Source organism: Pezoporus occidentalis, unplaced genomic scaffold (genome assembly GCF_034315485.1).
Source record: "Pezoporus occidentalis ecotype Australia unplaced genomic scaffold, CSIRO_AGI_Poc_V1 ctg184, whole genome shotgun sequence".
Taxonomy (NCBI): Eukaryota; Metazoa; Chordata; class Aves; order Psittaciformes; family Psittacidae; genus Pezoporus; species Pezoporus occidentalis.
In genome coordinates this window covers 673,095-697,994 of record NW_026913683.1, presented here as the reverse complement: position 1 = coordinate 697,994, position 24,900 = coordinate 673,095, and the positions used below count along the sequence as shown (strand labels likewise).

The window sequence follows — 24,900 nt, the reverse complement described above, 5'->3', positions numbered from 1 at the left end:
GCCTCCACTGCTTAATCGCTGCTTTTCCAACACTGAATGTAAATGCCTTGATTGTGTCACAGTTGTTTAGAGTAGAGTTTCTTAAATGATCTTGGGTTTCTGAGCTGTTACTGTCATAGTTAATACTCACAGAGAAGCTGTTCCCTTGAGGAACACTACTAGTGCCCAATTACAAGTTCCATCATCAATCATAAGTATTATTTATTCAGCAAAATGAATTGCTAATTAATAACTGATGAGCATTATGGCCTTGAAGTCTGTAACACTATTAATTACCTTGGCAATTGGGATTCTGCTGGTGTAGACTACCAAGCACATTTTCTCAACAATTAGTACAGCAAGATTAGAAGGCACATACCTGCTATGATAACAAGGGGGTGATGATCTCTAAGGCTTTTAGAGAGCCATGCAGTGTCTGCAAAGAATAAACAAGATTACAGCCCTACTGTGCTGGACTGTATCCTTAAAATTGTTCAGTGACAAAGAGAAAACTGTTTTGTGCAGTGTATCGACTGGAAGAATTGGCACTGCATCCTAAAATGAGTGTTCCTGCGAGGAAGCAATGTGGTAGCAGTCTGCTCAGGGTAACACTGCTGCCTTGTGCTCAGTACCCCAAGGCTGGTGTTTGGCTGGTGCAGTGTGTTGTGATTAGTACACTGACCTGTGACTTTAGACCTCTAGCAATTGCTATCTACGTGGTCTCATAGTGGTTACACATTAACATCACTGTAAAACTGAATATTTAATGAGAGAAGAAGAATACAATCTACAAAAAAAAGCAGCTTTTTCAGTGACGTCGGTATTCACAATGCTGACACTATGTTGCCCTACAAGTTGATGATTTACTCCTCACAGCCATCTTCTGCTTTCTCTTCCACTCCTGTGCCACCGTGAATTTTGAGTGTAAATTCCTTGGGGCGGGGAGTGGATCTATATTTGTCTATAAAGTATCCAAAATGTCCATGGAATTGTACAAACAACTTGAATATTGTCCAATAAAGTGGAAGACTAAGACCACCTCCTGCCACAATGCCAAGATTTGTTTTCTGATTGTCCGTAAAAAAAGCTAAGCTACTGCAAGAGCACAGCTAAGCTCCTAGACGGTGTGAATTCTGCACAGTGATAAAGATAAAAATTATTATTGTGGAACACTAAGGACTCTAATGTGGCATATATGCACTATAAAAACACAATTTCCAGCTGCAATACAAAAGCAAAGACCTATATGAAAGCCATCATATATGCATCTGTTTTCTTTAAAGTGCTGAAACAGGCTAGAGGATGTTGGAAACATGTGCTAAGTCTATCTTTTCTGTATCACTTTGATAGCAGGCTGGTGGCCAGTCCCTACTGTCATTTTAACTCCTTACCCAAGGCTAAATTTTGCATTCATCAAACAATAAAACCAACAGCAGTGTTTGTACCATGCAGGAAGGAGATGTCTGCCATCCCATCAAGAGGAGGCTATTTGCTGCAGTTATCCAGCATGAAGCTGGTAATGTACACTCATAATGGTTAAATAATCAGCTCTGTTGGAAATCTCAATGTACTGGACGATTTTCAAATAGCAAAGCAAAAGCCCACTAAAGTTGTCTTGTTCATCACTGCAACTATCTTTATAGGAAAGTTTCCATGTTATGAGCCTAGATAGTACATCTCTGATTTGTGTATGTGAAAAAGAACATATAAGCTCTTTCCTGAAAAAAATTACAATCACAATAATGATCTCCATGACCTTTGTAAAGACAAATCTCCTTGCCTTTAACGAGTGGCTTACACATAGACAATTTTATTTGGAGATGGGACATCTTTACCTTTTCTTCCTAAACCCAATGATTTCTACTAAACGACAGACTACTTTTTTGTCTCTGTATTTGCCTCATGATTCTCTTAAAAAGAAAATATACGAAAAGTAAAATATGGAGAGAAAGTTTCTTGCTCATGAAAACTGCCTTCATATGAATTTGCATTTACAGTTAAGTCTTATGTGATCAGTTTTCCTTTTATCCTATGAATTGTAAAGTCTGCTTGGATCCATTGAGAGTCAAAAGGAGGAGAATGCAGTGTGCTTCAGCATAAGACCACCAACTCACAGACCACCATCATTCCCAACTCAGCAATTTGGGAATCAACTGAGTCAGAGAGGCTTTGCTAGAGGAAATCTTTGATCATGGTACATTCTTTTTTTGTTGTGCTACAGTGTAAAACAACTTAGGCAAAGAAGAGACAGCTTCACTGATAAAGGGTATGAGCACAATATATGCCAGGATTTGTTCCCTCTACCCAGAACAGTCCTCCACCACTTTTTTGGCAGACCCTGTGCTGTCTGACATGCTGACATATCTCCACATCATGACAGCATACCATAAAAACAAAATTCTGGAAGCAAAACAGCTTTAACAATATTTGACCATCTGGCTTCATTTGTTTTTAACTTGGAATCTATAGAGAGTAAGGGGCCTTGGCTGGGATCTCCTGGGATCTCGCCCAAACACTGCTAGAAAGTTTCCCCAGCTGAGTCCCAGTCCCAGCCTGATGCACACCACCTCAGCGCCTACAAGTCCTGAGGACTCCTGAATGGACCAGATACATTTTGCTAGGAGCAGTGTGCCTATGTCATAGAGGAAATTAAATATGTATGTATGTGTGTGTGTATCATAGAATGGTTTGTATTGGAAGGAACTTTAAAGCTCGCTTAGTTCCAACATGCCTGCCATGGGCAAGGACACCTTCCACTAGATCAGGTTGCTCAACGCTCTGTCCAACTTGGCCTTGAGCACTGCCAGGGATGGGGCAGCCACAGCTTCTCTGGGCAGCCTGCGTCAGTGTCTCACTGCTGTCACAGTGAAGAACTTCTATGTATATCTAATCTAAATCTACCTTCTTTCAGTTTAAAACCATTCCCCCTTGTCCTATCACTACATGCCTTTTAAAAATTTCCTCTCAAGATTTTCTTTTAGGACCACTTTAGGTACTGAAAAGACCGTTACAAAGTCTCCCCAGAGCCTTCTCTTCTCCAGGCTGAACAACCCCAACTCTCTCAGCCTGTCTTCATAGCGGAGGTGCTCCAGTCCCCTGATCATCTTCATGGCCCTCTTCTGGACTCACTCCAGCAGGTCCATGTTCTTCTTATGTCAGAAGCCCCAGAGCTGCACACAGCACTCCAGGTGGGGTCTCACAAGAGCCGAGTAGATGGGGTGAATCGCCTCCCTTGACCTGCTGGTCACCCCCCTTTTGATGCAGCCTAGTATACAGTTGGCTATATCTGTGTTTTGGAGTGTGACACCAACCCCTGACCACAGCTACTGATGGAGCAGGTGGCAAGCAGGACATACAAAACAGCGACCATGTAGGGGTTGACCAGATATGAACTCTTTTGCTCCTAAAAGACAACATGTGCCTTTGCTAGGAGATAGCCCTGAAACGCACTAAGGGAACTATCACAGAGTTGGCTCAGGCAAAGCTGTCCTGAAGCCAAATCATTCTAAAGCATTATTATCTTTTCAGAAAATTATGTTTGAGTGGTGCCAACAGGAACTGTGGAAACCCATAAACTCACCCAAGACAGGAAAAGCTGTGATACATTTTAGCTGATAATAAAAAACATTTTTTTTTTACTCATTACTAAATACTGCAGGAATCTGTAAATTGACAATGTTCGCTGGAAAATGCTGTACAATACTCTGGGATAGCATTGCTTGAAAAGATGAAGCTTTTTTGCTCGTCTCCAGTTCTACGTCTTTTGGATAAAGCAAAGGCATCATTTGAGGTGTGGGCTACATCTGTAAAGCTGAATCCTGTAAGTATCTAGATCTGGAAAAAAAAAACCTGTGTTGAGTTTTGCATTTCATCTTAAGAAACTTCTGCAGACACTTCAAACTCCAGGAAGCATTTAAAGTTTATGGTCAGAATTGCAGAATAAAAGGATCCCCTTTTACAAATAATACATGTTGTAAATGCTAAAGCTGATAAAGCTTACATTTTGTTTCTTTCAATTCCTAGCCAGTGCAGCACATAAACCAATCATGAGGTGTTCAGATTAATTTCTATTCCATATTTCACAAAATATAAGGTAACAGATTTTCTATTCCCTGATTGAAGTCAAAATAAAAAAGACAAACAGCAAAATTGCCTCCCAGTAAAATCACTCATTTGTTCGATTTCATCAAGCTGGTATTTGGTCCTCCAGAGACATGTTCATCTCTAGAGAGTTCTTTTAAGAAGTTACCAAGGAAGTTAATGGAAGACTGAAGCTAATGGCACACTCCAGGGGAAAGAAACTGGAAAATCATGTTTTAAAAAGCAGCATGAGCTGTTCGAGACGTGCGTTGCAGAAGCTTTCAGCACCTCTGTATGACTAGCAAACACATTTCACTGTGAATTTTCATTCCCTTCTTCAACCAACTTTCTCCTTTCAAAATTCCTCTTCATTTTAAGCTATCTACAGCTGTGTTTTTATCTGGATTCAACAGGGTGTCTACTTAGCACTGTTTATGATAAAGGTCTGGTTTAAAAATAAATTGTGTTATATTATAGACAGTAGGGCAGCTTGCAGTACTAGTCTAACGTACACGCTCAAAATTTTGATTCTTGCCAAAAAGGAACATAAAGCCAAATACAGTTTCCAGAAGTGAATTTCCTATTTCCACTTACAGTTTTTGTAACTCAGGATTTTGTACAAGATCATTTTGGTGAATTAAGCGCACAAAGCTTTCAGGGAAAAGACTCTACATCTTCCTTTGTGAGCAGCCACAAACCTAGGTCAGAATAAACCTTTCTGAAAGGGTAACGTGATGTTTGTTGAGCCCTATACTGAACTGCTGAAGAGGAAAAAACGGTGAATGTAAAGAAAATGAGATGGAGTGTTGAAAATCCAAAAAACAAGTAAAGCTCATTTTATAGCTAAAGCTCAGTGTAGAACAATAGCGTGTAATGGAGAAAGTGAGAAAAGAACCCAGAAGTCTAAAATTAATTGTACAAAACAGTTACTAAAATAGAAACACTTTTCTAGGAAGAGGCTGGGTAGAGGAGGGTGGGGAAAATGTTTCACAGAGGAATACACAATCCTGAAGGGAACAGAAATGAGATTTTACAAGGCTGTTTGAGCTTATGTCAAACACAAGAACAAAGGAGCATAAACTAAAGCTAAGGGAAGGGTCAGACCCTCAAGGAATTTAGGCAGAATTTCTTTAGATAGGGAGTAGTGAATATATAGAATAAAAGGCAGAGGACAGCAATAGAGGGGAAAAAAGTGCCTCAAAACTATTTCAAATGGTTATAAAACAGAAACAGAACTCTAAAAACAGTAAGAAGCATTATGGAGCAAATTTGCTAACAGAAGAAAGAGAGGTAAATGATCAGGCTTGTTTCCTCTCCAAGGCTGTTTCCTATTTTTCTTCTTCACAAAGGTGAGGCAAGGCGAGTACTGCCGAAGTCCGTCATGATAAAGAAATACACCATCTCATCACCAGCAGGACTTCTGGCCACCCAGACCCTGGTGACTTTGTGCTCTTACTCAAGTACTTGCTTATCACCCCTTTATTAAAAACTGAAGCCCTCAGATCCCCATCAAGCTGCCAGCTATCTCCAAAGCCACCCAAAATCCATAGATGCCTTCCAATTTTCAAAATTGAATTTTGAAATGTTCCTACAAAGCCTGTTTGCAGGCAGGTCCTGGCAATCTTGACAAGCTGGGAAGCTTACATCCCTGCCTCTCCCTATTGCTTATTGGAATCCATAAACAAGTTTTTCTTCTGTTTACACCCTGAGCTCACAGCCAAGCCAGAAGATGCAAGTCACACATGAAATGCAATGGGAGGAGGCAGCAGCATTACTGCTCAAGGAAGATGCCAAGCAGGGAATGAAACTCAGGTTTCACTGCTCCCAGAAGGTGCCTGGCCCATGGGCTATTTGGGCTTATCCTTGCCACTGTCCAGCCCAGGAAACTTAAGTTCTTCTCTATAAACTTCAGCGGTTTCTACCAGGGAGTACAAAGTTCCCGCATTCTAATCCCCACTTCAGTTAGGAGCTCTCCTGAAGAACAAGATGCTACCCTGAACACACACACACCCCACCCATCCCCACCCCAGGAAGGTTTGTAAGGAGACAGGTTCCCACGTGCCTGGTGGACACAATAAAATCTGAGCTTTTACAGAAGAGGTCACCACCACGGCCTTGCTCAGGTGCCTCTGAGGAGGAAGGGTTTCCTTCTGCCTGGCTAAACAACAACCAGCTATTTCCTGAAATGCTTTTCTGTGTCCAGAGCAAAAGACATGCATCCCCAGTGCACTACACTGAGCGATGGAGAGGCTGGGGAGTGTGTCAGCTCCACTGGCACTCCTGCACAGGGCTCCTACTGCCCGCTCAGGGCTGGCTGTGGTGATGCTCTAACTTTTGGGTATAAGACATACTGCTCTTCCAGTCCTCACTCCTAATGGGGATCGAGCCCTTCAGACTAAAATCCCCATTAGATGTTTACACATCTGTGCCCACCAATTTCAACAGGGCTGAGTAGTCAAAGCTGCTTTTCTGCTCTAGGTTTAAGCAAATTGTGCTTGTAAACAATACACATGAAACAGTAAAAGCACTGGTAAAGGTGTATACTTCAGTCTCCTGCTTCTGGAGCTTCCTTGGCTGCATGCCTGAAAACATTTTGCCCAGGCTAAACAATCTGCAGGCAGCAGTTTGCACTGCTCCCCATGGACAATCACTCAGCAGCCTAATATATTTCAGTAATGATTTTTTCCTAAGATTCAGCTTAAATTTTCTCTTGCTTAATTTCACCCCATCACTCTTAGTTATACCTTCCTGTACTGTCCTAACTATTATCTCTCTCTTTTTTCTTTTTTTTTTCCTTTTGAGTTCAGGCTCCCTTCAAACTTATCTGTGTTTCCCATCAATCATCTTCTAGCAAAGTCATAGATATGGCACTTAGCTTTTTTTTAATCTTTCCTCATCATTTGGTCCCTTCTGCTCTGATTGCTTTGTTGCTCCTCTCACCTTCTCAACAGTTTGTCAATATCTTTGTAACGAGGCTTTTTCCAGGATTTCATACAATATTGCAGGTGTGGCCTGAGACTGACACCTACCAAGTCTATTGCCACTCTAATGTAATGTCCTTATACATAAAAACCCAAACTGTATCAATTGCCTTTATTTCTGCCCTGGCATTCCCAATTCACTAAAGAAACACAGCACCAGCAATAAATACTGTGGGTTGTAGGACCCAGTTTTCAAGAGGTCCCTGCTTCAACTGCAACGCTAGCTTGCAAAAAAAAAGCCAACACCAAGCTGTTTCCAAACCTGGTCTTTGTCTGCAAGCCTGCTAAGAGCATGGTCCCAAAGGAAAGCAATAAATGCCTAAGAAAAACAAATCAATTGGTCTTGATGGGTTTTTTGGAAAACCATCTGGAGCATCACCCCAGTCAAATTCAGTCAGACAGTCCTGAGCAACCCAGCGCAGCCCCAAAGACCCTTCAGCCGCAGCATGCAAAGCAGTGACATTTTCACATATGGAACTTTGTGCAAAGACAGGGGAAGGTCCACTTGAAAAACTTCAGGGCTTGCTGTGGATTCTGTTTTTCACTCCGGAGGCTGGAGCTGGAGTACATAAAGGGCAAACCTGTCATCTGTTAAACAAAATGCCTAGGGAAAGCCAAACTAAGCCTCTGAATCACAGTGATGCCAAAAGCCCTCTGCTCCAGAGCTCTGCCAGACTGCTACCATCTCACCCGCAGCCCTAGCACACACACAAGCATAGGAAGACTGCCAATCCTGTTCCTTACCACAGAGAAAGAGAACTGTATGCCTACCAATACAACTTTAATAAAATTACCCCATTTTAGGCACTGGGACACAATAAATTACATTTTCAGTAAGTTCTGACAAACCTCTATTGATAACTTTCAGGAATTCATTCTCTGGCTCCCATTTCTCCACATGTAGCTTAAAAAAATATCACATTTCCATGTAACCACATTACATACAGCATATCTCCTGGGATTCAGTGCTCATATGATTCAACTAAAGAGAAGTTAAAATATAAACCTTAGTTTCTATTTAAACCCACAGTTCAGGCAGTAAAGCCCTAACCCTCTGCTCACCAGGTATTCATGTGAACCATTAGACAGAAACTTCACAGAGATACTACATTCAGTAATTGTTCCAGGGGGAGAAAGGGGAGTAAGAATATTTAAACTCATTATCCTTAAATTAGCCCACACCTGACTAGTTGCATCTAGTCTGAATTAGCAGGTAGTCGTGGCTCCTCCTTGCAAAAGAAAGAAAAGCGAGTGAGTACCCAGTCACGGTTCCTTCACATAGCTTTCAGAGCTACATATAATCATCTGTTTCTTCATATTTTGTTTCTTTACCAAAGACTTATCCCTCAGAGCCTGATCATCATTAACTAAAATCTCTCCAGTTGCATTTGCTATTCACTTCAGTAATGCCCAAGTGATCAAAATCAGGTCTATGGGCTTGCCGTGCTTCACACTGAACGAAAGAAAAGGCAGTGTGCATTAATTCCAACTTAGTGGAAGACACTGTGAAGAAAAATTTCCTTTTGCACCTTTATTTAATTTAGTTTGTTTAAGTTTTACACACATGCAAAGCCCTGGTAAGACAGAGTGTGGGCATATAGAGACAGTCATGGAGAGTGAATTTCCAAGCCTAAACTCGTTTCTGCTCATTAGCTGAACAACATTACTTCTACCTGCTCTAACCTACAGTAATTACAGAATTCAGCATGTGAGCTTAAACCATTCATTTCAGTTCACCCAAGGGACAGGGCCAAGCCACATAAATTCCTGAGACACAAGATGCTAAAACCAAAAACGACTTCATGAGCATCCCCTCCTCGTCCTGTCATTTGTATTTGTTTGTGCAAATCCCAAGGCAGTTACAGATTTCAGGGATTCTCCTGAAACCTGCAGTGAAGTATGGTCATGGCTGGTGCAGAGGTGGGACAACACAACTGGTCTCTGTTGGTATCTCTCTGGGTCAAACATAGATATTGCATGCGTAGTTGGTATCGGTTATGACATGGGAAAGTAAAACAATTTACTTCATAAGCCAAATTTCTAGAAAATAGTTGCCAAACCAGTTTAAAATAATGGTCCATCTGATGCAGCAGAGGGGGGTCCCTACCAAAGCTTCAGGGCTTTTAGAGGAAATGCAAGAAGCCCACAGCAGGCAAAAAGAATAAATGTACATAGGAGAGATCTTTTCCTGTAGCTTCTTGATTATTCATTTTCTCAGACCCTGAAACCTGAGAGTTTACTTTCCCCTAAAGCCATTTATCCTTTACCTAAAATAATTCAGAAAAGACTATGTAAATGTCTAACTCTCAAAATTCACTAGCTACCTGGCTTGGACTGCACCTCATTGCAATAAGCCTTTTAAGACGAGTTCAAATATCTCCTTTTTTAGGCTGAAATGTGCATTTTATCCATTTAATTGATTGTGCTTTTGTTCACAGGAAAAGGCAAAGTGGTTCTGGATTTACCTTCTCAATAGCATGTGTTACCCATTTACCTCTGCCGTGTCCCTTCTTGTTTATATTCATCTAAATTAAATAGTACAAATCCTTTCGCTCTCCATTCAGAAGTCTTTTCACATCTTCACAAATTTCCATCATCCCAGTACAAGCTCTGTTATTCTTGCTGTTTCCTTTTTGAGTTGGAGTAATGAGACCTGCACACAAAGAGAGGTTTTTATAATAATGCAATTCTAATATTCTTGCTGTTATTTCACTCTCCCGACTGATACCGTGTATTTGATTTTTAACCACTGCAACAAATGGAGGCGAGCCCTTCACTGGGCTGTCCAGGATGATGCCCACATCTCTTTCACAAGTGGTTACTGTGAATTGGGAATCAGTAACGTGATCGTAATCTCTGCCATCTCTGCTGATGCTGAGTGCCCAAAGCCTCTGTTTATTCATTCTTTCAGACCAAAGAAGCTGATTGCATTTACTACTCTCCTAAGGCCAAGCCCCAAGGATTTTAGTCCTTATATTAAATCAAACTTGTCCTGAAGGCAGTGGGAGTTTGCCAGAGCAAAAAGACTGAGTCAAACTCAGTCCTTCAAACTCAGAGCACCTCAGACCTTGTTCATAACGAGCACTGCAGGGCCAGAAGGTCAGAGGAGTGGGAGAAGCTGTAATTGAAGAACATTTATTGTCAGATCATAAGCACAGTGATTCCATACCTTGCAAATCCTCCCCCCTCGAGCCCTTCACTTCTGTTCTGATGGTTATGAAAAGTGAGACTGCAGAAAGCTTTAGAGACAGCAGAAGCACACACACACACATCCCCCTAGCTGGAAAGGAGCACAGCTCTGGCCCCACACACTGACTCAGTAACACAGCCTGGGGTGGCTTTGCGGGGGTCTCGCTCTTTCCCCTAGCGCCCTTCACAAGTGCTATGTTCTGTTTCCCATTACCTAAAATCAGTCACAGGTTTGCCATTCATTACAAGCAACCTATGGCTTATGGCATTTGAGAACGGAGGCTACCCTTAGCAAGCATTTCTGGCAACCACACCCTCTCTTGGTCAAGCTGGTAAGTGGCACACCTCTGGCCAGATGTGCTGACAGGCTGCGTGGTCTAGAGTCCAAGGCAGAGAGTAGGTCATGCTGGCAGGATCTGGCCTCAGAAAGAGCCTCAGCAGCTCATCCTCAGTCACAGCAGCACCGAGGATACAGAGCAGCAGAAGTCAGTACCGATGACCATAGCAAGATCCTGCTGAGGCTCCAGGGCTTGGCACCATTAGAACTCCTTTCCCAGCCAGGGGCGAACCCCCTGATGCAACATCTGCGAGAAGTTGTTGCATTTGTCCTCCCAGCCTGCACGGCCCAGAGACCTGCACTGGCATGTGCTGATCACCTCAAATTTGTGAGGAAACACAGTTTCAATGACCCACCAAAAATTTCCTCAGTTCTCCTAATTTTATACACTTTTACACATATATGGACTCATATACCAGGTTCTTCTTATAACCTAGGAGAAGCAATAGGATTTTATTGACTGTTTCAAATATATATTTGCATGTGTTTCTCCAGCAGATACTTGTAACGCATTGTTAGGCACTGAGCCACTTTGTCACTACATGTCATTAAAATAAAATTTAATAATCTGTATCCATCAACTGCAGCCACCATTGACCAACAGGGACCATCTCTCAGTCATCATGCATTTCTAATGTAATGAATATATTTGTACAAAATACACAATGGGCATTTCAATTCCTAATACCACTGTCCCTGTGCCATTTGCATTTGTTATTTGTATTCATGAACATTTCCAGAACAAGGCAAGAAAATAAAATATTTATTTTTCTTCAGGAATTTGAGTGAGTTGTTGGACAGCGGATGGCAGGATACCTTCAAGATCCAGCCTTTCACATGACAGAATTGAACAACATCTAATAGCAACAGCAACAAAAAAAAAAGCTAGACCAAAAGATAAAGGGAAGAAGGCAGTGCGGGTATCCTGCTATTCTTTCTGTTAGGCAAAACCAGATGGGCTGAAATATGTTGCTGAGTTGGTATTAGAACATCAGTTTAAAAACCATTTCATGTTAGGCCTGACTTCTGAGAAAGGAAATATAAGAAAAAGGTAGTAAACCAATGTTCTACTTCTCCAGGTCAGGTATCCTGCTCTTCGGATGGTCTTGTTTTCCTAATGTTTTCATATGGCTCCTCTTTTGGTATACTTGTTATTTTGCAGAGCCATGAGAAGAAGACAATACACCTTCTGGAACAGGATGCCATGGTCATGATGACTCAGTGATGTCTTAGGCCCTAGAAGTACTTAATTCATGCATTTTTTTAACTCCGTTTCAAGCCAATAGTCATATACAACTATGCTATACACAACATGCTGAAGAAAAGCAGCATCTATTAATTCAGATGTTGTGTGACTTTATGTAATAGAACAGGACATGAGAGCAATTAAAATACTTACCCACAGCAGCCCTGATCCAATTTTGGACTTAGTACGGAAGAAAATCTCAAATGAATGACGAACATGGGTTATTTAAAGGTCTGTCAGATGACACAGATATATCTGCTTTGCCAAACAAAATGCGGCTTTAATCTCAGACAAGGTTAACTCACTAACTTTTTGTTAGCATCAGGTACTACTTGATGCAAATTGGTTATGCAATACAGGAACCCTCATGTTGCATAAACAACACACACAAAAAGTTGCTTGTCATCTACACCAGCAAAAACAACCCAAAACCAGTTCTATACCTGATAATTTAAATAATAAGTACAGAGCCATGAACTAGATGTTATCCCAAACTCACAGCACAAGACCGCAGGGCGGAGGAGACAATGATTTCCTCTAGATCTTGGGCACAGGCATTCCCTGCCCCAACTTACATCCTACCCACCACCCTCAGCTGAGCCTGTTAGAAGTGGTGCAAGCGGTACATCTTGTGAGATAATGAACAGCTAAATTAGATTGAGATTTGGCCTTAAAAAATCCATTCTGGGCACAGATTCATTCTTTCCCAAAGCATTTTGACTACTGTCAGGGCTCTAGGAGTACACTATGTGATGTGCAAGCATCCATATTTTTCTCTTCTCAATCCCAGATTTGTGCTGTGGTGACCCATATACAGCCACAGACAGCGAAGAGTTAAAATCCCTTGTGTTGCATGAGTTTAAGGTTAAAAATTGTTGAAGTGCTTCGAGTCATTTTTTACCAGGTCTTTTCGTATTGTGCAAGAAAAGAGGGTTTGGGAAACAACTCAAATAGTTGTGCTAAAGGCTAGCAGAGAAAGGGTACAAAAATGAGATTGAAAGTAATAGGCCTATAAATCTGACACCCAGTGCCCTGGTCTTGCAATGCGATCTGCACCCACAATGAGACCGATTGATTTCAGCAGGTCCCGTACCTGCACAAGTGCCCCTCATGCAAGGCTGCTGGCAGGGCTGGGGCTTGCCCTGCTGCAGCACCAATGCAGCCTTAGTTAGGAACAACTTGATCGCATACTGTGCTAGGAGTGCATGTTTCCAAAGAGCTTTTGGCAAGAAAACATGTCCATGAACCATTTAGACTTCCTGCATTTTCATAATGCATTTGTTGTTGCCTCACTACCTTCACTGCCTCTGGACTATTTATGCACCGCACAATGAATGGGTCTTGCACAAGCACGTACTCCTGTCTCTTGACAAAGTTACCACAAACATTCACTGAGGTTTATTGAATAACACAGCTAAATAACTTTTACTAGTCATTTGAACAACTGAATCAGGTCATTTGCACAATTGGCTGCTTCAATAGTAAAATAGCACAGATTAAATACTTAATTTTTTTCCCAGTTTTTGAAATTGTGCAAAATATTGTGATCAGCTGCAGTTTTCTAATAACATCAATAGGTGGTGCTCTCAATTTCCTTAATGGTCTACTATAACTTCAGTTGGGAAAGAAAATATGAGTTGGGGGCATCATATCTAAGTTTTCAAAAGCTGCAGTTCTTTGTTATGGCATGTTAGCAAGCATTCGCTGCAAGAGCTAAAGTTAATGTGTCAAAAAGACAACTCATCACTCCTTTTATTCTCCCCAAAGACTCAGCAATTCTGCAAAGTTTTCATGCCAAACTTGGGCCAGATTTTCCAAAGTTTTCAGCATGTTGTGCAACAACCTCTTGAAAATGTTGCCAGATTTTCACAGAGCTACTGAGATTTGGATGGACAACTAACTCCACATGCTGGACATGAGAGAACTTCACCCTTCTTAAGTAAAAATGGGAAGTGCGTAATTTGATAGACAAATGATAGCCAAAGAAGAATTATGCTTCAAATTGACTTTTAAAATCTGTTTACTTTCAAATACACTGTGGATAGACTGCATTCTAAAAGGAAACATGGAAGTGAAGTATTACCTTTACTGATATATCCAAGCTGCATGCAGAAAAAAAGAGTGTCAATAGTGTATTTTCCAAAACACAGGAACTTTGTGGGTTTATAAAACATACCCTTCTGAAATCACTATCTTTCTGATATGCTATATATTTACATCTACTGACTTAAATATTCTAAATATAGCAAGCAAGCCATTATGACCTTCTCCTAATTGAACAAGACAGACAAGAGTGCATGATGCCGTACATCTATATCTGGGGGAGAGAGAGAATGTGCACACAAGACAGCGTGGGTAATGAGATCTTCTCTGCTATTACAAGCAACCTATGGCTCTGGGGCACCCGGCTCTCAGGGCTACTTAGAGAATTCAAAAACGGCTCAGTTGAGTTTTCCATTAGTCTTTATCCAAGTGACCTGTTATGTCCTGATGGCTGGTGCTGTTTCATTGCTGAGCATTAGCTAGCTCGCAACAGAGCCTGCATCATCCCTCCCAGCCTTTAGCCCTAGCCAAGACTAAAATACTCATTTGGTCAGGCTCAGCTATGATCCAGTTTATGGCTGCTCCTTTGTTCCCAATGCTCAAGTGAAGAGGGTAATTTACTTCCCTTTGTTACAATTAACGATGTTAAACGCCAGGGAAAGGGCAGAGCTGAAGAGCATGAATTACTGTTCCAAGCAACATTCTGGCATTAAAAAAAGCCCTCTTCTGGCAAGACAAAAAATTTGAAATTTCCTGGGGGGGGGGGGTAGAGGGTGTGAAATCGAGCATATTGATTTGGAACTGCCATATTTCATCTTGACAGTGCTGCAACCCTTTGTTTTAACAACAGAGCTCTATTCCAATTCTTATCAATATGTATGTACCATCCCTAATTAGATATTTCAGTACTTCCCAAACACATCCCAACCTTTTTCCTGTCAGAAAACATCAGTGAAGTGGGAAATACTGGTGTGAAATATTTTGATGAGGAATAAAAGGATACTCTTTCAGTAAAAATATTTTAGCCATCTCTAGCTTTTTCCCTGGCACAGTCATTAAGTTTTACCAGCTTTAATAGAAAATGGGCAGATTAATGGTTTTGAACAGCATGCTTGGGTGGGCAGCTACACCACTGCAGGACCAAAGGCCCTGGACTCCTCAGACAGGCAGGCTCAGCTCCCATGCTGCCAAAAGCAAGGGAGGGGGCTATCCCTATGCCATCAGCCTCAATACATCACACTCCAGTCCAGCTAGGGCTGAATTACACTATCTATGCCTGTACGTAGATGCTGATAGCTTCTCCCTAAGGTCCCCTGCTCTGCCTCAGCATGGTCCCAGGAGAACTCGGCTGTTTTGGAGGGTCAAGCTCACACCCTTCAAGCCAGCACAGGGCAAGTTGCCCATACCAGGCTCTTCTTGGCCATTTCACAGAAACATCCCAATGCAAACACACATCATCTCCCCTGTGTGCCAGTAACCTTTATGTGAAGGTGTGCAAACCACAGGGATCCACCAGGCAGAAACCTACCCTTCCTACCCTTGCAGCTGTGCAGTGAAAATATCCAGACCTCCTTAACACATGTGCTCTTTGGAACTTCTCCACCTCATCCTCATATAAATAAACATAGGAAATGGTTGGTTGCCAGTACCCTAATGAAAGTTAATGAGCCCTTGCCCAGCTCTGCAGCACAGGTAGGACAGCTGTCCTCTGCCACAAGGACAGCATTAAAGCCACTCTTCAGGAGATGGAGGCTGTTTCTGGAGTCCTGGACAGGTTTTCATGCCCAGGAAGGCTTTAGGGCTTCCACAGGTGTATTTCCCTCCCTTTTGCTCCATGTGAATCCTATCGGGGTAGCACATGGGTTGGAGAGGGACACTACGAATATTCCAGTAAGAGGGAAAAAAAAAATGTAGCCATGGAGTAGTAGTCATGTTTCACATTATCATCATTCTAAAGTCCAGCCAAAATATTTCCCTTTTATAAGGCTAAATGTCTCTTGACTCCCATTGAACCCCCAGTATAAATATCCTCTCTGCACCATGTACATCTATGTAAGATGCTGTAGAGAGGATATAAGCTGTATAAAACCTTGATAGAACAAAATAAAATGTGCACCAATGTGCATCTGATAGATGCAGCAATTGATTTGTGGATTAGGTTTTTATTTTCAGCCCATTGAAAAGAAATAATGTATGGAGGCAATCTAGTACTAAGCATTTTAGAAAATCTATTTGAGATCATTTCAGCAGAAGCTCTGGCAGTTTGTCATAAGAGGGGAGGAGAGCAAAGGATAATTGTCTGCAGTCTAGTAAAACACAGAATAACTGCCATCACACTTGAGTGAGCTTATAGCCAGCCTGTCCCAGGGCCTCTAGAAGATAGAGCAGTTAATGTTCCCTTTTATTTCAGAGGTTATGTCACTTGTATCACAGATTTATACCATGATACAGCAATTTCATCCAAACAGATGGATAATGATGTCAAAGGCAGAAACCCTGTTTTTATTGAGTTTTGCAAAGATTGCTCAGATAGCTGCTTCAATTGAAAAGCCCCAGCAGTACTTCAGCTCTTAATCTTTGTAATCTCAGTGGTATTAAATTTCATCATTTTTGTTTGAAGGAGGAAAATTCTGCAGTAATGGCTTCCTAATAGGAAACACAGAGGATACAAAGCTGAGGGCTCTCTATGCAGTTGTTCCATAAGCACTGCTGATTTATAGGGCTGTTTATGACAGAAAGGAAAATTATCTTCTGCGGGTATAAATCAGGTAAAGAGTAGGAAATTGAACTTAGATATCATCTTGTCAGATGCTTAATGTTCTTCCTCCTGTCACTTTGGATAGGCCCAATTTGTAGAATACTGCAGAGGTAAAAGAAGACAATTAACAGTGACAGTAAAGTAATAGATGAAGCCATAAAACCAACCTGCTGGTGCTAGATGCTATGTATGATTTTAAGATGAAGTAGTGCCAAAAGTATATATTAGCTCAAACCAACCATTTCCTGTGTTCAGCAATACCCACCGTGGCACTTGTTTGTCACTTTCATTGAGATCTACATACTACCCTTTACATATTAATGAACCTGTAACATCTCACCTTTCCTGAAAGTCAAAGGAGCTTCTCACCAGCTTATTTGTTGTTTACTTATCAAACCACATGGATTATTTGCTTAAAAAGCTTTCCCATTACTGCTATCACATTACTGGCAGGCACACACGGGCTAGATGGAGACAGAAGCTACCTTTGTTTCCTGAAGGAGGAAACAATGGAGGACCGAATGTCATAGCCAGGCTTAAAGCACTGCTAACCAGGATGGGGGGTTATGGGGCTGGGTTTTTTTTTAGAAATCCCAGTGTTTGGCTAAAAGAGAAACTAAAAAGAAAAAAAAAAAAAAAAAAGAAAAAGAGAAAGAACCCAAGGGCCAGCGGAAATGAACTCTGCATTCCATGGCAGGGGGAGGCTCACAAGGAGATATTTCTGGCTACAGCTATTTGCAGGACTGCACTAACAGGACACAAACTGAAGCACTGAGAACACTGAGTGCCTACACAGCTTTTTCTCTGTAAAACTCAAAGGTCATATTGTAGGACTTTAGTTAAAACAACCTAAATCTACAAAAATGGAAAATACAGAAGTATTTCATCTTTTAGAGTTTAGAAAGTATAGACAGCTACACTTGTGTGTAGCAGAGATACTGGAGCCAGATAAAATCCAGAATAAACACCAAGCATCTAGCTGAAGGTCCAGTACCTCTAGGGAAGGGGAAAAGGCTAAACTATGAGAAGTATTTGAAGTTGGAGCAGGTATAACATTCATAAAATACTTTGTGAGAAACAATCATGTTCAGGATTAAATCAGAGATACTCAAAAACACCTCCTCACAGCCTTCTTCCCAACACAAACCCACACTGACTTTCTGCAATAGGAACTGCAACTGGAGTTAAATTGACAAAAAAAACTGTAAAGTTTGATTAGAACAACAGAGAAGACAAGTGAAGTTGCTTCAGCATAATGACTATAACTGATCACACATGCTCAGGTTTTTTCCCTTGTTTTAGGACTTACATTTCCTAGTACACACTGTATTGTTCTCCTCTGTAGTTGATCAACTCTACTGTAGTTGATTCCACTCCCAACGCATTCATTACTCAAGTTTGAGGTGAGCAAATGAATTTATTCCGGCCCTCTTGCTGTCTAAGCTCAGGCCAAGGGAAAGCTAAAGGAACAAGCCTTCGGAGTTAAACGAAAGGACACTCACTCGGCAGCAGGCTTAGTCAGTTGCTCCTGAAAAGCTGAGGACCCCAGATGGCAGGGGGTGGACAGCCTCTGCTGCCAACAGAACACAACTGTTGTGTGACAGAAAAATCTGCCTGTGTCCTTGCAGCTCCCAGCTGTCTGCTCTTAAGAGCAGACTAAAGACAGCTCCTGCTATTTCAAAGCACTATTTATAAGTACTCATGCAAAGTAGTGCAAAAAGCAAAGGCATGATAGCCTGGCCAAGCATCAGGAGACAAAACTAGCAGCCTTCCTCTTGGAGATTTGCATTTCATACTATTGAGGCAACACTACCAGCAGTAGCTGCTGTTGGTAGCCCACAGCTTCCCTAGATGGGCTCCAACTTGCGTTGGAGGCATTGGACGGCTCTATGGTGCATAGAGGCCCAAGTCTGGCACACCATCAACTTTGCAGTTAACAGCCTTCAGATATTTTCTTTCCCATTTTTGTTTAAATGTTCCAACATAAAGCAGTAATTTAGTTACGGGAAGTGCAAAACAAGAGCCAAGCCCAGCATTTTCCCACTGCAACATAAGCAAGAAACTTATCTTTGTCCAATGCAAATGCTTTCTCACACCAGAAAAGCCACCAAAAATACCATTTAATTGTTGAAATATGAGAGCTTCTTCCTTCAGTAACTGCATTTCCCAGAGCTTCCTGGGATTTCTTGGCGAAGATACTGTCTGCAGTAACTTTTACACAGATTATATTTTTCTCTCCTAATAGAAGTTTGCCAGATGACTTGAAAGTATGGGCAGCAACCAACCTTTTCCAGTCAGATGCTGTCTCTGTATATAACTGCTTGAGAGTATCTGAATTAATTCAAAACTGCCTGCATATGGCAGGGATGGGGTTAACTTTTTCATAGCAGCCCCTCTGGTGTTGTGTTTTGGATTTTGGGCTAAAACAGCATTGATAATACAGCAACATTCTGGCTGTTGCTGAAGTGTGCTTGCCCGGCCTCAAGGCTTTCTCTTTCCCACTCTGCTCCCCAGTGAGTAGGATAAGGGTGAGCAAGAGTAAGTCTTCTGGAAGATTTAATTACTTTTGACAGATTACTAGCAAATGGGACCACCAAAACCCTTTGCAGATTCTCCACTGCCACTCAGCTCTTTAACTGTTTGTAGTTCCTCTCCCTGTTACTTGAGCCACTAAGGAGATCTGGGATTAAGTATAGGTCAGACTGTACGTAAGAGTTTATAAATATTATTGATAGACACTTCAATAAATTAATCAAGTCTTAGTAGTGCTTTTGGCTACAGAGTTGATGACTGCTATTGCTTATAAGAATGCATATCACCTTTCTAGTATAATTTATCTTATAGATATTTTATTAACTCTTTAATAATCATAACTGGAAGTTGACTGTCAAGTACAGCCAAGCTCCTGCCTGTGACAGAAGTGACAGGAGTTTAGATTGGATATAAGGAGGAAGTCCTTTACCATGAGGGTGGTGAGGCACTGGAATGGGTTGCCCAAGGAAGTTGTGAATGCTCCATCCCTGGCAGTGCTCAAGGCCAGGCTGGACAGATCCTTGGGTGACATGGTTTAGTGTGAGGTGTCCCTGCCCATGGCAGAGGGGCTGGAACTAGATGATCTTAAGGTCCTTTCCAACCCTAGCTATTCTGTGATTCTGTGATTCTATGACATGTTCTGCAACAGTTAGCTCAAATCCCAGAGGGCAGCTTACCACAGAATGAAGTGCTTCCAGGAGAAGAACCACATACCTCTATATTCACCATGTTCCATCTACCCATGTGGAAGCAGCCCAAAGACTATGGGGGGCAGGGGAGAGGTTTGGTGCCTGCTTCTTTTCCTGTTACACACACACTATCTTTTTATTCAGTGAAAGCATATTTGTTCAATTAAGTTTTCTGGAAACACTCCTTGGAACTCCAGTAAGTAACAGCTAAAAAAATCATTTACTTGCAGTCGTAGCCTACTTTCAGCATAAGAGACAGTAAGAAAACAACTGAAAGTGCCTTTTCTCCCCAAGATCTCCTGCCCTCCCTTCCACGGAAAATGACACCTATTGTCCATGGCCAAGGAACTTTCAACTAAACATTACAGAAACACCATTAGCTGTTTCATCAAAAATGCTAAGCAAGTAGTTCAGTTCATAAGTACTTGGACAAATACCACATAAGAACAAGATTTGTGAGGAAATAAATGATGCAATAAAGTCAGGTTCAATAAAATCATGGTGATTTCCCCTCATGGCTATACTTAATGACAAGGACATTATGATATGAAAAATTACTGGTGGACAAATCATGACATACTGAAGCACTCGAGCCTTTTGCCAAAGAGATACCTGAAATGAATCTTGGGTGGATTAGTAACGCTTGAAGTTTTAGGACTTAATATTACTATGTTCATTCCTTCTTATATTTGCTTATATACAGAAGTATGTGTTCTGATTATTCAGTGTCATGTTCTCAGTTATCAGCACCACCATTATATACAACAGTGAACACATACAACCATAATACATAAAATAACCTATCTAGAATTCTAGCCCTGATCCTGATGAAAGCTCCCCACCCAAGACTATTTTCACTAAACTAACAGAGATCCGCTCACATGCTGTAAGACTGGTAAAACCCCTTTTTTGTTCAGGTATTAAAATAAAACATAGGGTAATATTCCAGTGTTGCATAAGCGCAGAGCTATTTTTGTAAAGGCTGAAAAACAAAAACAAATCCCTTTTTTTTGGTCACTATTAAACACATGCATATTTAGAACATAGGTATATCTTGTACTCTGTGGATGAGTACATCTTAGATATAGTATTCACCTTAGAGTACCTCTGAGATGGAGTCTACTGATTGAGAATCCTTACAAAAACATTACTAAAATTGGTTTAATACAACCCTGTGGAGAACAGAAGCCTGAACCATAACAAGAGAGCCTTGAAGATACACATGCCTCAAACGCAGCTGAAAACCCACTCCCTCAACAAGCAATGTTTTGGGAGATGTACAGAAACACACTCCCTTGGCTAGTCTTAAGCAACAGTGCATCTGTAGAGACATCAGATTTCTTAACCCAGCTGCCCAGGGAATCTTTTTCCATCTGCATCCTTACACTGAAGAGTGTGCCTCGGTAAACCACAACATTCATCCTCAGTGTGCCAGGCTTTGGCAGAATCTGCAGAAAGCAATAGCCAGGCAACACACATACTTTATACAACCTGACCACAGGCGCATCACCCATGGAAGGTTCTTATGACCCTCAAGCTTAGTTTTCAGTGGGACACTAGTGGTCCAGGGAGAAATCTCAAGGCTTTATCCCAAAGGGTAGCTGGACGCCCCCATGCCAATGTGAGTGGGGCATTCAACTACTGAATGCTTTATAAACATGTCTGTGTTTAACAATTGAGCTTTTTGATATTTGATAATTTTATCAAGCTACCTACTGAGCCCAGGAGCAAAGATAATGGAGAATCAGCATCAGTTTCTTTGAGGGAAGGCAAAAAGAAAACAAGATTTATTCTTGTACATTTGTTATGAATATTTTGGGGAGTTATACAACTTTAGTTTTGCAAAGCAATTTTCTGAACTTTCACTGACAAACAAATCTGATGTGAAAAATCTTACATCAGCAGGGTTGGTTTGCAGATGTTATTTGCACCATTTATTTATCAAAAATAACTAGAAAATGTTTTTAAAACATCATTCCAGACCTTACAAATAGGAATGTGACACGGGCTGTCTGTTTTACTTATACTGTTTTACTGCTTCATATTCTGAGCAAACAGAGAAGCTATTTTCCCCAGGGGTTCAGGAGGGCATACTATTTCATTTCTTCAGAAAATTGTTTCTCTGGATTTCAATCTTTTTAGCTAGATATGACAAAATATAATATCAAGAACACTTATGCTTTTTATCAGCTCTATTTTCAAAGCATAAATAATAGATCAGTATATATTTAAGTCAGGTGACCAAGCCTTATTTCAGAAATCAAATAAGGATCTTGCAATTTTTAAATGATGCTGTACATTTTCACTACAGTATCATTATGCCCTTAAAATGCTTTCAAAAGACCAATTGATAAGCATGGAATGATTCTGAAGATATTTCACTAGTGTTAATAATACCTCACTCAGGTGGCATTCAATTTTCTGAATCCTTGGGTTAATGAGGCAAATAAATCAAAATTAAATTGGCCTTGGGAAAAAAAAAAAAAAAAATCAAACAAAATTGCATCTATCACATTATACATCCTGAGACTCCTTCAGTACTGCTCACAATGGCTAACAATATTCCAGCTCTCAGACTCATTACACTTACTCATAATGCACTCTAAGATTTTAAAATCAAATAGATCAGACTTCATGACTAGATGAAGACAACAACTTATTAGAATATATCAGTATTTACATAAAGTTGCACACAGTCTTAGTCGGGTACTTCCCAGTAAGTATCCCTAAATTTCAGCTACCCATCATTTTTTCAATGATCCAACAAACCCCTTCCAGGAGGATTTCAGCACAGCAAACCAGCAAAGTTTTAAGATAAGCCTTAAGAAGAAAATACATTCTGCAGCCAGGCCATCATTCACCATCTCTTTAAAAAAGCCCCAGCAAGGTAGAGATGCAGCCAAATAGCTGAAACAAACACTTGAAATGAATACTTCTAGTCATACTGCTGCAGTAGTGGGGAAGAAATATTACCTTCACCCCCTTCTTTAAAGTATGAGAGAAAGGAAATGTTCTCCAAATATTATAAAAGGGAGTCTACTGTTGGGGAATACCAGTGTTGTCAGCTCTTTAAAAAATGGTTAATAATGTACAACACAGAGAACACAGATGCTGCATTTGTTACCAGAAGTAATAAATTCAGCACGAACAAATGATCTTCAACACTGACATGCAATGACACAGCGGTGCCATTGTTTCGCTGTTGTTACTTGTAGCACTTCTCTACCCATGGAGTCACCTGCCTTCACAAGGGCATCCTTTCACCGTAAGGAACTTCCTACAGACATGGAGCCCAGTTGAAGAACTCCTACATTGAGCTGTTGTAACCACCTTCATCTGCTAAGTCAGCAGCAGAGACTCAAGATTTCCATATACATGCCATTTATATGTTTTAATGGAAAATACTGCACAAAAGTAGGTTGTGTATTTTTCCCCAAATAAGTTAGTATTGCTAGCGTTTAAAATTTAATGAAAGTATGCAAAAAAGCTTGAGGTGGGTTTTTATTATTTCAAAAGAGTTAAGGGCCCAAGTGCCCTTATGGCACAGGTTAAAAGCAGCAAGAAACATCACAGAAACATGCTCGTGCAATTTCCCTGGCAACACCTTCCTTGTGGCTTTGCAAAATAGTTTTTATAGCCAAGAGCTTGATTAGGAGTAATTTATTGTGATGCTCTATGCTTTTCCTCACAGAAAACAAACTCCACCAGAGATAGTCAAGAATTTTCTGTCCCTAGTAAAAAGAAGTAAGAAAATCTGTTAGGGACCCCTCCATGGAACTTGAACTAGAAAAGGTTTTAGGTTTATTATCAATATATAACTAGTGTGTATGTACAACAAGCATGCAACCTCCATAGCCAGGAGTTCGAAAGTACTTGCCCTTCTGCTCACAGCAGATTTGGAAGAGATGGGCTCCGCTCAGTCTCTATCCCCCGCCAGCCACTTGGATCAGCTGCATCCTGTGCTTGGGTCCCAGTACAGCCAAACAGTACTGGGGACTAGGGGTTCAGATTTTTGACAGCTTAAAGAAAACCGTTCCAAAAGGTGTTGATTTCACCTCAATATAGAACAAAATAAGCATTTTCCCAGCTCCTGAATTGAAGTTCAGTGCCTAACTCCAGCACACCAACACTGTTCAGTGCTCGGCTGCTGAGGAAGCAGATGTTTCAGAGGAACAAGAAGTTCTACTTCACATTATTCCTTTGAGTTTTGGTCATGACAGACAGCATTGACAGAAAGTCACCATTCAATGGTTATTCAATTGCTTGCTCAGAATGACACAGTAATTTTATTCTGATTTTTTAGTCCACAGAACAGAAGCTGCAACTGCTATCAGTCCCCTCAAGGCTTTATGCTCTTTGGCAAGGAGTATTGATTTGTACTTTTATAGTGCCTCCCAGGCAGTGGTTGTGCACTATCATTATCCAAATAATTTATAAAAACAGGTGAGAAAGAGGACTTGGAAACTCAATCAAAGTATCTTGATCTGCTACGGAAAAGATGAAACATTACTGGAGCAGCTAAAACAATCTTTTAAATCAATGTGTGGTGCAGGTCCGAGATGTTCTCATGTGTTCTGAAAGGCATTTAAAAGCATGTAAACTCGCATTATCATCACACACGTAAACAACTCTTACAAGTATTATCACAGGAGCAACATGAACACAGAGACGTGTCCACTGCCTGCAGGATCAGGTTTCAGCCATAAATCAGATTATGAAACTTAGATTACATTAGAACACAACAAAAAGGGTTAAAGAAACTCTCCCAGAAAAAAGTATTGCGAAATAAGCCACTGGCACAGGACTCCTTTCTACCACTGAACCAACGTTAATTTAAAAGCCAAGATTCATTTGAAAACATTTACCTGTAAATCAAAAGGTCCCCAAAGATTAATTTCTGCATTTACACTATTTGCAAATTATATTTAACTTAGAGGCATCCTTTTTTTTCCCTGAAATAATTGCTTACAAGATGAGAGCTAAAACACAATCTCAAGTGTAGTCGAGGTAATTGCTGCACTTACTGCTCGTGTCATGTTGATGTATTACTATGTATCAAAGGTCAC

At 40.9% G+C, this 24,900-nt stretch overlaps 1 long non-coding RNA gene across 1 annotated transcript in view; it reads right to left on the bottom strand.

Annotated features, from left to right (window-relative positions):
• The window catches only part of LOC134162251 (uncharacterized), a 155,305-nt gene that overhangs the window by 125,498 nt on the left and 4,907 nt on the right, over positions 1-24,900 (bottom strand). The gene's annotated exons all lie outside the window — the stretch shown is intronic.